The 8,621-nt window shown below is 35.9% G+C and overlaps 1 pseudogene; it reads left to right on the forward strand.

Annotated features, from left to right (window-relative positions):
• The first annotated feature begins 461 nt into the window (after positions 1 to 461).
• LOC140452627 (piwi-like protein Siwi) lies at positions 462 to 1,902 on the forward strand (annotated as a pseudogene).
• The last annotated feature ends 6,719 nt before the right edge of the window (positions 1,903 to 8,621 follow it).

Here is an 8,621-nt window from a genome sequence, read left to right on the forward strand (position 1 = left end):
TGATGACACGACGGACAAAAATTAATAGCGAAGAAGAAAAGAGAGTTTGATCGAGTTGATTAGGAAAAGAGCCGGGGTAACTAGTCTCAAAAAACGGGGTTCATGTGGGACGAAGGAAAACCGAAGAAATGATGAAAATACTGGTAGAGGACTTGAGAGAGAAAGCTGATGACACGACGGACAAAAATTAATAGCGAAGAAGAAAAGAGAGTTTGATCGAGTTGATTAGGGAAAGAGCCGGGGTAACTAGTCTCAAAAAACGGGGTTCATGTGGGACGAAGGAAAACCGAAGAAATGATGAAAAGATTGGTAGAGGAGTTGAGAGAGAAATCTGATGACACGACGGACAAAAATTAATAGCGAAGAAGAAAAGAGAGTTTGATCGAGTTGATTAGAGAAAGATCCGGGGTAACTAGTCTCAAAAAACGGGGTTCAATGTGGGATGAAAGAAAACCGAAGAAATGATGAAAAGACTGGTAGAGGACTTGAGGGAGAAGACGACACGATGGAAAAAAATTAATAGCGAAGAAGAAAAGAGAGTTTGATACCAAATTATATGTACATCTGCCAACCTTTTAGACTATCTATGCACAAGTAACTCTCAAGAGTTAGTTAGATCGGCAGCTTTAATAATTTAATATTAAATTATTTTCCCCTAATAAAGACATGAAAATCCTTATTATTTCAATACCTTGTTGACTTTCATTCGGAAGTTGATCACACCAGTGGACGAAAAAAAGTTATTCATCAAGCTCTTTGAGGCACATTGTCTGGGTATTTATTTGATGAAACAGTGCAGTATACAGCACAAAGAATAAGTCTAGACCCATTGGAAAAATTTGTGGAAAACGAAGCTGGAGAAAAAAAATCAGAATTCACATCAGGATGGTCAGTGAACTGGCCTGGGGTGATTTTCATTACATACAACTTTTTAACATACTGATTAGAAAATGTCGTTGCTTCAAAGAGACTCATGATCCCAAAAGTCAAATTAATATACATGAGCACAAATTATCACGGTGGCCTGGATATTTTACATTTATTCGGCAACATGAAAATCAAGTTATGATGAATATCGAACTAGCATTTAAAGTCCTTCGTGAGGACACTTGTTACAACATGTTTCTAGAGATTAGAGATCCAGAGCCCAGAAAAGAATTCCAAAGTAAAATTCTAGGATCTAGTGTACTGACATTTTACAACAACAGGACTTACAGAATTGATGATGTAGACTTCTCACAGAATCCTGACAGTACTCTCCCTGTGGTAGATCGTTCATAGATGAGCTACGTCCAGTATTATGCAGGCAAGTATAAGATTCATATTCGGGAACGACGTCAACCCCTATTAGTGTGATACCAGACATAGGGAAATACGAGCTGGAAATTCTGAAGTTGTGTATTTAATTCCAGAATTATGTAAACTAACAATTAACTATCTCGGATCACACTCGAGTAGGACCAGTAGACCGTATTAGGAAACTTCAAGAATTTTGTAAGCGGTTCCTGCGATGCCCTGAAGCAGTCACGGAACTCCGGAGATGGGAATTCCAATTATAAGATCGTCTCATACAATTTTAAGGAAGAGTTCTTTCTAGGGAAATTATAGTAGCAGCTACCAATTCAAGATACCCTGCTGAGCCTAAAGCAGATTAGTAAAAAAAATTTTTCTAGTAAAACAAAAAATTAATGTTACGACTTTTTGCATACCTTACAAACTGCAAGATGAATGCAATGGGACATAGGGCAACCACAAATTTATGATATACTTGATGACATAACTAATACATTCTGTAACGCAATAGAAAACGTTGCGGCTATAATGTACTCGACACTTATAATGTGTGTATTGCCAACCAATCAAATTGGCAGATATGGGTCAAGAAGGAGAAATATGTATTAAGCTGTGTAAAAGATGAGAACTACGGTTTTCTAAAAAGAACTATTAGTAGGGCAGGTGGTTGTAATTCTTTGGTGGTTTCTATGGGGTTTGGTTTCTCCAAGGAATGTGTGGGAGGAGGAATCGGGTTATAGCACAGCATCAGGAAATATGTTATGAAAGGATTTGTTAGCTTAGTTGCAGTGTTCATATCAGCAGTGCGTTGTTTGTTATATTATTACGAACTTAAACCCATTGAATCAACATTTCTCTACTAAATATTTCAATATGACAAAAATTATGAATCATATACGTGTTTGAAAAATGTTGAAAAAATGTTGCGAGGGACACATTATATACACAGATAGAAATTAGTATTATCTAGCTTAATTTTTTTAGAATATATACCCAACTTATAAATAGTTTTGTATTAAAATGTGTTTTTTCTAACATAAATTACAATCAACTCAATTACTTTTATAAACTAGATCCATGATGTATCATTACTATTATAAATATAATATAAAAATATGTAATTCTAATAAAAACTTATGTGCTTTCAGTACGTTATCGGTGAGTCGACAGTGCGAGACATTTTAAAACAAAAGGGCAAACTTCTTTCATTTGCATCAATGTCAGAAAGCTGTTCTGCCATGAAGAAAAGAAAAACAATGAGAACCTCGTCTTACGTAGAATTAGATCCAATGGTCCATGCTTTGGAAGCTACCGCAGAAAAGTGTAACCTGAAATTATTGCTAACGAGCCAGTGAGATTCAAAATTGTAATAAACAAAGAAATAATAAAACAAGTATCGAAATTTAACTATCTCAAAAATCTTAGGAACAACAGAGATAAAAAACTGAAGGCGATAGCAGCTAAAACTTTAAGAGACGGACTCCCTAATACACAAATCAAAGACATATGTAAAGTACATGATATCGTCAGATGGGGACGCCAAAGAAGACGAGACTTGCCCGAATAGTAAGAGATGGAAAACCAGAAGGTAAAAGACCACAAGGCAGACCCCTAAAAGATGGAGCTGGCAGTCAACATCCCAAATACTGCTAAATCAGACCGAAAACAACAGGCCTTAAGGCCTAACATACAAAAAAGAAGTTCTTGGAGGAGAGAATGTGGACGCAGCAAACCTGCAAGAGTGGTTAGACTACGACGCTACTGACCGGGGATTTGAGCATTTAATGGATGAAGACATCCTAAGAAAATACCAAGGGAAAAACGGGAAAAGTAATGAAGAAGAAGAGGAGCTTGTATCTGGTGGACGACTGACTCAGGAAGCAGCTTTGTGTTACGTGACTGAACTTCAAGAATATCTAGAGGACCGGGACGAAGAAGTTTTTTTCAGTTTTCCACCCAAAGAAGCAAAAACAAATAACAGACTACTTTCAAAAAGTGTAAAAATGTAAGTACACATTGAAAATTGTAAATTAAAGCTTTAGGGGGAAACATTTTTATGTTTTGAAGTTATGTACTTTACTTCCAGTTACGGCTTATCCACGACAACCGTGCCAATCAACTCCACTGATAAACGGCAATTGGCCGTATTATTATTATACCTGTGCTATTTAAAATTGCGCGGGAAATATAGAAAAATAAGCATCGTTAACGGAAATGCTTTTACAGAAAGGCATGGAAATAAAAAATAAGTTCTATGAACAACTGTGTGTGCTAATTAGAAGAGTACCAAAATATGACAAATCGTGGGAGATATGAATGCGAAAATAGGAAGAGAAGATATTTATAAGAATATAACAAGTGATAAAAGCCTGCAAAAAAAGTAATAGAATTTTCAATAGAACATAACCTTTTGCTTCGGAATACAGGACGGAACTTTTAGGAAACGACTCTAGCTATGATACATGGACTATATATTTGGAAACTGGAATGTGAGGACACTAAAGAAACCAGGAGCTCAAACCGCACCTCTGCAAGAACTAAAAAGATATAAGCTCATGGTTACTGCTCTTCAGGAAACCAGATAACTGGAAAAAGGGGTCAGGGATACTAAAAAGCACACAGTTCTATATACTGTGAAGGAGCAAGGAAGCAAAGCGTGTGGAGTTACATTTGTGGTGGATAATGATTTTAAGTCAAAAATTCTAGACTTCCAGGCAGTCAGTGAAAGGCTTTGCAAGTTAAGAATTTGCACTCACTTCTTCAACCTAACAATGATTAACATTCACTGCCCAACAGAAAAAGAACAACATACAAAGGAAAGCTTCTACCAACAGCTGGAGATAGTATATGACAATGCGCCCAAAATGACATCAATATTATAATGGGTGATATGAATGCTAAAATAGGCAAAGAACCGCAGTTCTATGGCACAACAGGGTAACACCCACTACACAATGAAACAAGCTAGAAGAGTTTTTGATAAATTTTCCACCAGTAAAAACATGGTTATAAGTTCCACATGCTTCCCACATAAAGACATACACAAAATGACGTGGATTTCACTAGATGGAACATCACAACCCATCAAATTGACCATGTGCTGATAGACAAAAGGGCAGCCAGTAGTATCTCAGATGTGAGAACACGACGAGAAGCATGCTGTGGATCAGACCATATTTTACTCCAAACTTTATAAGGAAGCGCCACTGTCAGACTTCATTAGAATACAAAGATTGTAATGGACCGGACATGTGATAAGAATGGGAGAGAATAGGCTACCAAGAAGAGCACTGAATGCTAGAATTCAGGGAAAGAGACCGGTTGGAAAGCCAAGAAAGCGCTGGGAAGACACAGTAAACAGCGACGTACAAGCCCTTTTAGGAGTCCGTGTATGGAGAAGATCAGCCACAGACAAGCACGGTTGGAGGCAAAAAATAAAGGAGGCCAAGGCTCAATTTGGACTTTAGTGCCGTAGAAGAAGAATGATACAAGTGGCAGACCTTAGCATTGGGAGGGCAGATAAAGAAAAGAGAGAACACTTGTTTGACAAGGACAAGTTAAACTATTTTGCAGACAAAAGAAGAGAAAATTACTGGAAAGACAACTAACTAGAAATAATAGAAGGCAACTATATCGAAAAATAAGTTAGAAATTTTAAATCAAGGAGTAAAAAAGACACCGCTGACGCAAAATAAAGTACAATGTTTTGCAGAAATAAAGATAGTATGTTGCTAGGAGACAAGACAGAAAAATTAAACAGATGAGCAGAGTATTTCGATGAATTATTAAACGATAAAGACCAAACAGGAACGGAAAATCCAACAGCGATCACAAGAAATAGAACAACAAACCCTAAAACCAACAGCAATTAAGGATGTAATAAAAGTAATAAGAGAGTAGAAATATTAAAAGTAGGAGGAGATATACTGCAGCCAAAGTTAGCTAGACTTATTATAAACATATATGGAAACGAAAAAATGCCAGAGCAATGGAACATAGCACTCATCTGCCCAACAAAAAAGATGAGAAGACTGTCTGTGAAAATTACAGACTATGCACTATTAGAAGTAATGTATGAAGTATTAGCAAAAATTCTAAAAAAGTAGGTAGATGTTTCGCAGATGACTTAGTATTTGACACGTTCAAGAATAGAACTTCGAAAAATGTTTACAAACTTTGAAGAAGAAGCTAGTAAATATGGCCTGATTATAAATCAAGAAACAACGAACTATATGGAAATGAGAGGGGAAAATACAGAAGAAAATAAATCGATCACTTCACAACTAGAAGAGGAAAAGAAAGAGAAATAGATAAACGGCTGCTGAAATGTAACAAAGCAGTAGGATCAATAAAAGCACTGTTGAAGGCAAAAAAACGTGTCCAGGGCAGCCAAGATTCGACTTTAAGAAACAATAATAAGACCAACAGTGTCATTGCATGTAAAATTTGGACAAGGAATCAGAAAGAAGAAAACAAGTTAGAGATTTGGGAGAGGAAAATCTGGTGTAACAAAAACATTGTGGTAAAACTGAAAGAAAAAAGTTCGTGCTACACAAAGGAGTAAAAGTAAAGGGTGTGGGAAATACCAATACAACTACTGAAATTAAAGAGGAGAATGTAACAATCTTTCTCACCGTCGTATGTAAGGCACGGCACATATTAAACAATACAAAAATTTACATAAGCTGCCATTATGTAAGACACTTATAAATAATAACAATAAAACATGCAGCAACCCAAAAAATTAATTAGAACTTGAACAATTGCAAATAGCTGTAATATCCCTTAATATATATTAAGTCAATAAACAATTTTAAACTAAACCACAAGGATGAGATATTCTTCTTCTTCTTAGTGTGTCTGTCCGTTCCGAACGTTGGCGATCTTTCTGGCTATGATGACTTTGTTGGTTGCTATACGAAATAGCTGTGTTGAGGTCTTTCTATACCATGCTCTCAGGATAGCAAGGCAGGATATTCTTCTTCGTCCTGGGGCCTTTTTTCCTTTAATTTTACCTTGCAAAATGCATTGAAGTAGCTCGTATTTGCCTTGATTTCTCATTATATGTCCCAAGTAGTGAAGCTTACGGCTCTTCACGATGTTGACCAAATCCGTAGTTTGTTCATCCTCCGCAGTACTTCTTCATTGGTGACTTTGTCCATGGTATCTTCAGCATCCTTCTGTATGACTATAGCTCATGATGAGGATGAGATATAAAACTAAAAAATTAAGCTCGATTTTATTAATCTTCATTTAGCTTTCCTTTTAAAGATAAATGTAACTTTTAACCCATTTATGCATTGCGAGTTGTTAACGACCCGACCCTTTTAAAGTAGTCAACCAAATATACTTCCGTGCAAATTGGTTTCGCTATATCAGACGTTAAACAACACGTTAAGACCATAGACATATATATTAACATATAATATATAACATATAATTTCACAAGTAAGTTAGTACATAACCTTACGTTTTTTTCAAAAACATTTTCAATGTGGCTAAAGTTAATTAATATCGGATAATATTATTATCAGTTCAAATATCCTCTTTCAAAATCGAATATTTTTTCAACAACGTTCAGGAAAACATTGTTTATTATTGTGAATTGTTTATTGCGCACTGTTTCGAGTTCCATTTTTGAGTAAAAGACTGTTTTTAAGCACTAATAGAGATCAAAATATACTTTTCAGACAGTTTTGTGTGCGTTGAGTCTGAGCTACAAGTTGTCAAATTGACTCTGGTTTCTGAGATATCCTAACCTAAAAGTGTAAAAACAGCTGTTTTTGAGATTATGTAGCATCGCAACAGGTTTTATAATACAGTCAGTCGTAAGCCATTTGCCTGATCTAACTAAGATTAATTAATATAGATTAAATTTCAATTTGTAGGCATATACGTAAAAATTTGTTTGAACCTGTTTAAAGTAATTATATTTTATGTCATCAGTTGACCGCTGAAGCACATCGGAGAATTTTCCAAGCTTTAGTCAAATTAACACTAGAAAGCAAAGTAAAACAAATAAGGCTGAAACACTGATTAAAAAAAAGAATGAATGTACTGCAGAGACTAGTAAACAGGATAAAACAAATAACAATATGAATATCTACTTTAGCATTGCAAGAAATGAGATGGAAGAATGAAGACATCTGGGAATACGGAAAATACCTAATATGTCACGAAAATTCACGAGGTGGACAAGGGGGATCGGTTTCATAATAAGTGAAAGATACAAGCACGCGGTAAAAAGTTTTACTAACATTAACGAAAGGATAGCCATTCAGAAAATAAAAGGAACGTTCTTTGATATAAATCTCATTAACGTGCCAGCTCCTACAGAGGGCAAAGAAGCAGAAGAAAAGGAAACTTTTTATGCCAGATAAGACTAAAACCAGCTACCAGTGTGCTTAGAAAAAGGTTTACTGAAGACACCCTAGCCAAGGACTCATGAAACATAAGACAACATAAAATTAGGTAGGTTACTTTATAGTACTAATATTGACAATCCAAGAGCAGCGCTACTGCTCCCACATATTAAATGTATTTCTATTCCAGAATTCACCACGGCAGATTTGGTAACCGCAATAATGGAAATGCTAACAGGAGTAGGCAAGAGGCAAATTGTTATTGCCCGAGTGACTCCGAAAACCATCCACCTCCAGAGGAAGTACAGACTTATGGGATGGTGCAAGAGAAGAAACAGAGAATTAATTTTTGGCTCTGATGTAAATGTACACCAGGCAGTATGGGGTATCACAGGAATCAATAACAGGGGTGAGTACCTCCTGGACTATATATCTGCTAACAACTTAGATATTGCAAGTAGAGGTGATGGCTTCATGGCAACTTCAAAACGCCATAACAAAGACAAATGAATCAAGGTGTCCATTGAAACATAAGACAGCCACTACAGATGTTCCAAGGTGAAACAAAGAGTTGGCAAAACTTAGAAAAATGTCAGACTGCTCTTCAATAGGGCAAAATGTATAGCTAAAGGGTCACAGAATTAGCTCCAACGACTCCAAAAAGTTCTCTCAAAAGATCGCACAAATGAAATCAGACTGATCAAAAAGCTGAATAGTAACTATACGGAGAGCCTAACGGAAACTATAAAAGAGCTGTTTAAGACTTATTTTCCAAATAAGGTAGTCAGAACTATACAAACTGTAGAATTAATTAAAGATCTGGTTATTTGTTCTATGTATTATTTGTTTAATAAAATGTTTATTTCCTTATTGTCTCTTCTAACGTGCATATACTTCCACTTAGCATCTCGAAACAATGTGCTAGAAAGGGGTAGAATGAACAAGCGCAAAAGATCTTGTCGTCAG

The sequence above is a fragment of the Diabrotica undecimpunctata genome, chromosome 11 (assembly GCF_040954645.1).
Source record: "Diabrotica undecimpunctata isolate CICGRU chromosome 11, icDiaUnde3, whole genome shotgun sequence".
Lineage (NCBI taxonomy): Eukaryota > Metazoa > Arthropoda > Insecta > Coleoptera > Chrysomelidae > Diabrotica > Diabrotica undecimpunctata.